The 6,000-nt window shown below is 45.4% G+C and overlaps 1 long non-coding RNA gene across 1 annotated transcript; it reads right to left on the reverse strand.

Moving 5' to 3' along the window:
* Positions 1-3,748: 3,748 nt before the first annotated feature.
* LOC115115020 (uncharacterized) lies at positions 3,749-5,782 on the reverse strand. The gene is made up of 7 exons (XR_003861316.2): positions 5,666-5,782; positions 5,299-5,342; positions 5,149-5,198; positions 4,983-5,026; positions 4,782-4,852; positions 4,634-4,680; positions 3,749-4,423 (listed from the first exon to the last, which is right to left on the reverse strand). It is a non-coding gene; the product is annotated as an uncharacterized LOC115115020 (long non-coding RNA).
* Positions 5,783-6,000: the final 218 nt, after the last annotated feature.

Genomic DNA, 6,000 nt, shown 5'->3' on the forward strand with positions numbered 1-6,000 from the left:
GAAGGCAGCCGATAGGTCTAGAAGGATGAGAGCAGAGGAGAGAGAGTTAGCTTTAGCAGTGCGGAGCGCCTCCGTGATACAGAGAAGAGCAGTCTCAGTTGAATGACTAGTCTTGAAACCTGACTGATTTGGATCAAGAAGGTCATTCTGAGAGAGATAGCGGGAGAGCTGGCCAAGGACGGCACGTTCAAGAGTTTTGGAGAGAAAAGAAAGAAGGGATACTGGTCTGTAGTTGTTGACATCGGAGGGATCGAGTGTAGGTTTTTCAGAAGGGTGCAACTCTCGCTCTCTTGAAGACGGAGGGACGTAGCCAGCGGTCAGGGATGAGTTGATGAGCGAGGTGAGGTAAGGGAGAAGGTCACCGGAGATGGTCTGGAGAAGAGAGGAGGGGATAGGGTCAAGCGGGCAGGTTGTTGGGCGGCCGGCCGTCACAAGACGCGAGATGTCATCTGGAGAGAGAGGGGAGAAAGAGGTCAGAGCACAGGGTAGGGCAGTGTGAGCAGAACCAGCGGTGTCGTTTGACTTAGCAAACGAGGATCGGATGTCGTCGACCTTCTTTTCAAAATGGTTGACGAAGTCATCTGCAGAGAGGGAGGAGGGGGGGAGGGGGAGGAGGATTCAAGAGGGAGGAGAAGGTGGCAAAGAGCTTCCTAGGGTTAGAGGCAGATGCTTGGAATTTAGAGTGGTAGAAAGTGGCTTTAGCAGCAGAGACAGAGGAGGAAAATGTAGAGAGGAGGGAGTGAAAGGATGCCAGGTCCGCAGGGAGGCGAGTTTTCCTCCATTTCCGCTCGGCTGCCCGGAGCCCTGTTCTGTGAGCTCGCAATGAGTCGTCGAGCCACGGAGCGGGAGGGGAGGACCGAGCCGGCCTGGAGGATAGGGGACATAGAGAGTCAAAGGATGCAGAAAGGGGAGGAGAGGAGGGTTGAGGAGGCAGAATCAGGAGATAGGTTGGAGAAGGTTTGAGCAGAGGGAAGAGATGATAGGATGGAAGAGGAGAGAGAAGCGGGGGAGAGAGAGCGAAGGTTGGGACGGCGCGATACCATCCGAGTAGGGGCAGTGTGGGAAGTGTTGGATGAGAGCGAGAGGGAAAAGGATACAAGGTAGTGGTCGGAGACTTGGAGGGGAGTTGCAATGAGGTTAGTGGAGGAACAGCATCTAGTAAAGATGAGGTCGAGCGTATTGCCTGCCTTGTGAGTAGGGGGAAGGTGAGAGGGTGAGGTCAAAAGAGGAGAGGAGTGGAAAGAAGGAGGCAGAGAGGAATGAGTCAAAGGTAGACGTGGGGAGGTTAAAGTCGCCCAGAACTGTGAGAGGTGAGCCGTCCTCAGGAAAGGAGCTTATCAAGGCATCAAGCTCATTGATGAACTCTCCGAGGGAACCTGGAGGGCGATAAATGATAAGGATGTTAAGCTTGAAAGGGCTGGTAACTGTGACAGCATGGAATTCAAAGGAGGCGATAGACAGATGGGTAAGGGGAGAAAGAGAGAATGACCACTTGGGAGAGATGAGGATCCCGGTGCCACCACCCCGCTGACCAGAAGCTCTCGGGTGTGCGAGAGCACGTGGGCGGACGAAGAGAGAGCAGTAGGAGAAGCGGTGTTGTCTGTGGTGATCCATGTTTCCGTCAGAGCCAAGAAGTCGAGGGACTGGAGGGAGGCATAGGCTGAGATGAACTCTGCCTTGTTGGCCGCAGATCGGCAGTTCCAGAGGCTACCGGAGACCTGGAACTCCACGTGGGTTGTGCGCTGGGACCACCAGATTAGGTGGCCGCGGCCATGCGGTGTGGAGCGTTTGTATGGTCTGTGCAGAGAGGAGAGAACAGGGATAGACAGACACATAGTTGACAGGCTAGAGAAGAGGCTACGCTAATGCAGAGGAGATTGGAATGACAAGTGGACTACACGTCTCGAATGTTCAGAAAGTTAAGCTTACGTAGCAAGAATCTAATTGACTAAAATGATTAAAATGATAGAGTACTGCTGAGGTAGGCTAGCTGCGTTGTTGACACTACCCTAATCAAGTCGTTCCGTTGAGTGTGAAGTTTCTACAATGCTGCTTTTCGGGGGCAAGCTGGCTAGCTAGCAGTGTCTCCCCATACCCCTTAACAGTTATTTATCACTGGCCCTTGCTCAGCCTTACTCACCAAGAGCTCAGTGCCGTAAAGCAATGCACACTTCTACAAAAATGCTTTGCAGTTGCATTTTATAAAGTGCATTCAGGAGACCAAGAGGGGACAAGTTAGGGGGGAAAGTGGCAGCATATACAGTGTTCAGGTGTCTTACTTCATTATGAAACTCAGGTGTAAGATCTCTGGAATACGTCATGATCAGTGGTTGGCACACAGAAGGGACTTTATTGTCACAAATCTGCCCAACTTTCAGAACAGCAGAAAATTATTCTACAATTTTTGCAGTGGTGTGGAACCTAGTGTCCAAGTCACTTATGTTGTTCATAGCTGTAAAAAAAAAACACTGTGTTCCGGAAACACCATTGCTGCACTGTCCTGGCGTCTGGGTTCCTTGCTAAATTGAGGTGCAACATCCATTTGCGCAGTAATCAGTGTTGCCTCGGACAGGATAGACTCCCATTCATCTCTAAGAGCCTGCATCTCTTCCTTTAAGGCTCTGATATTGGCTACATCTGTGTCAAGTGAGATTTTTCCTGACTGGAGAATGACATTCCTGTCCCCAATGCATTGCAGTACCTGCAATTATGTCAACTGACATGTCATTCAACACAATGCTGCTCACCTCCTTCTTCAGTTGGGAGTAGGGCTGGTTCAGGGGTATGGGGAGACAGGGCTGGTTCAGGGGTATGGGGATGTGGAGACAGGGCTGGTTCAGGGGTATGGGGATGTGGAGACAGGGCTGGTTCAGGGGTACGGGGATGGGGAGACAGGGCTGCTGAGCCGGAAGCTGCATCTGTTGGGCCTGGCACCAGGCTTGGACAACAGATTTAGTATAAATAACTTGCTAAAAGTTTGCCTTCATTGATTAAATGTCGGCTGAAAGAGGAGCGAAATGTAAACACTCAGAATTTCCTGTGAAGATATTAAGTAACTAATGTTAGGGGAGCAAAAGTAGCCTATTTCACTATGGACTAAGCTAACAGGTTCATTTCCACCACTCACGGACTACACCCACCTTTCTTTGTGAAAAATTGGGTGACATACTGTCGCCCTTTCTTTTCTCTCTCCTTTTTTTTCTGGAAGCCAGATTTTTCTACAGGAAACTGAGACATGCTGCTCCAACGGAACTCCTCACTCACAATTCACTGCTAGCAAGCACTGTTCGCGCCTGGTTTGGGGGCAGGACCAGACCATTTAATGTAAATAGCGGTGGGGGGAGACAAAGAAACCGTTAGTTTTATTAGTACACTGTAAATAAAATATTATACTAATGATGATAGGTTAATAATTTAATATTGGAAAAAAAATCCACCTAATGTTCTAATAATTTTTTAGGGCCCCTGTCAGTCACAGGCCCTTAGAATCGGCCTAATTTCTCCCTCCAAACGGCACCTCAGGGTAGGCTACAGTAGGCTAGTGCTGTGCAATAGGAGCGCGACGTCATAGTCCGTATTTAATCTCAGAGCCTGTCAAGAGCCCCTGACTGCAGTGTGCAATTCGAGGCCAACCAAAATCTGGAGGTTTGACAGTCAGACACTGAATACAAAGCACACACGTTTGCACATGGCACACGTTGAATTACAAATGCATTTCATTTTTGAAGATTGTAAGAAATATTATATAGAGTGGTACCAGCAGATGTGTTGTAACACTTTTTGCTCCATGCTATATTTGAGACAAGCTACTGATATTGTTGCAGTGAACAACAGACTTGTTATGTATGTCATGTACTGTTAAAATTGTGTTGGTAAATGTTATAACTTTGTGATTATATTATTTCATTGAGTATATATACACATACACTTGCTACCTATCCTCATTTATAATGCCATTTACTTTCCTCATGAGAATGGAGACAGACTATACCATTTGGACATACTGACAAGCTGAATGTGCTTTGTACATTAAGTTAGACCACCTCCAGTAAAGAGATCAGAGACTCTACATCCTCTTTACTAAACAACATAACACAATTAACACAGCAGACAAAAACAAGGTTTGACCACTCCTCAAAAATGGCTTCGACCCTGTTCCTCAAGAGGCAAAGACAGTAATGTTCTTGTTGTCAACTGCCTCCACATAGAACATCTCATAATCTCTCTGTAACATGAAGGGTTCCTTGGGGATAATATTTTCTTCTTCATCCAGGCCATCATACAACCGTAGTTCTTTAAGGGTTGTAATGCGGTCTTCCCCATCCATCCCAATTATACTAGGGAGAGAAACAGTGCCTTTAAGTGTTTGGAGTTCGCACCACTTTGCTGCCTCTAGGGTGTCCCTTAGAAGAACATCTGCTTCCTTGAAGAAAAAGGAAGAATAAATATTAAGAGGAGTATCTCATTGGGTGATCAAGTCAAATCACACCCCACTTTCACAATACCACCTTGCAAACAAAAGCCACTATTACTAAAGGGGTTTTCAGTGATATCTAGAACTACTCAAATCATCACAACTATTATATCTTGCCATGCATCATGCCTTCAGCATTACATACAGTAGACTACATACCCAGTTCACAGCTCCCAGTTCTCCGTGCATTTTGCTTTCAATATCATCTAGAAAGAAAACATATTGTGCTCATCAAGGTATGTAAAGGAACCTCTAGGTATGCGTGTACTAGAATGCACCTTACTTTAGCTAATAGCCTATACAGTACCTGATCCTGCAGAGCTGGATGCTAATGTGACATGCTGTGACTTCTTGGGGGGGGACATCTTCTACATCATCCTGAAATATATTGGAGAGGGGGGTATAAGTCTTTAAACATTGGGTTAAGACTATACCACTCATATGGGGGGGGGGGGTTAAGTCTTTAAACATTGGTTTAAGACTATACCACTCATCATATGACACCTACCTGTAGTGTTTTGTTTTCGTTCTTTCAACCGCTCTTCTTCAGACCTTCGTGAGTAAATGACATACAGTACATTCAATATGAAAATATATTCAGGTGAGTCTGGCTACAGTGAAACAAGTTATTTTAAGAATGCAAATGAAAGGTTTTTATAATGTTCAAGACTTACGGCATGGGAAAGTTCTGCAGGAGAACTAGGCACCACCATCGCCTAATTTGCTGCATGTTTTTATTTGAAAAAGAAAATCACATAATCGGATAGGGATCCCAAAAAACATATCCACTAGCTAGTAATGAGAATTTCATAATGTTTACATACCTCAGTGAAATCGCACTGTGCTCCATTGCAATGTACAGAGCATACTGTAAGTTAAGAAATAGTAGGTTGTTAAGTTTGATAGTTATGATAACAACAATAATGATTATAGTAAATAATAATACCCCCCCCCCCCAAGAAGTCACAGCATGTCACATCATTATCCAGCTCTGCAGGGGTTTGATGTATGAATAGTGTATTTAGTCTAAAAACTGTAGCAAATATGTCCCAAAAAGGGTCAAGAATAATAAACAAGAAAGCATATGAGCAGTAGTGTGCTTTGTATGCTGCAAGCACATAAATAATAACTTTTCTAATGTTATAACAGAAAATAGGACTAATATAATATACTGAACAGCCAGCATCTTACCATCACAACAAACACACAGTTGTTTGAGAAACCTTGCTTTGGTTGTAACGTCTGCTTCCAACTCACACCCTCAAACACATAGAGCCCCTGCACGCAGCTCACACTCTCAAACACCTTGATCCCCTGAACACAGCTCATTCTTCAGATCCCAATCACCTAAATTCTAATCACCTGTTCACACACCTGTATGTCATTATCACACACTATTTAGTTCAGTTCTTTTCACCCCATCACTGTGAGGTGTTGTTTGTTTTGTGACACGTCTTTCAGAGAGCTGGTTGTGTGTATGATAACAGGAAATCCAATAGGCTATCTACCTATTGCCTGATCTCCCA

The sequence above is a fragment of the Oncorhynchus nerka genome, linkage group LG4, assembly GCF_034236695.1.
Source record: "Oncorhynchus nerka isolate Pitt River linkage group LG4, Oner_Uvic_2.0, whole genome shotgun sequence".
In the NCBI taxonomy this organism is placed as follows: Eukaryota; Metazoa; Chordata; class Actinopteri; order Salmoniformes; family Salmonidae; genus Oncorhynchus; species Oncorhynchus nerka.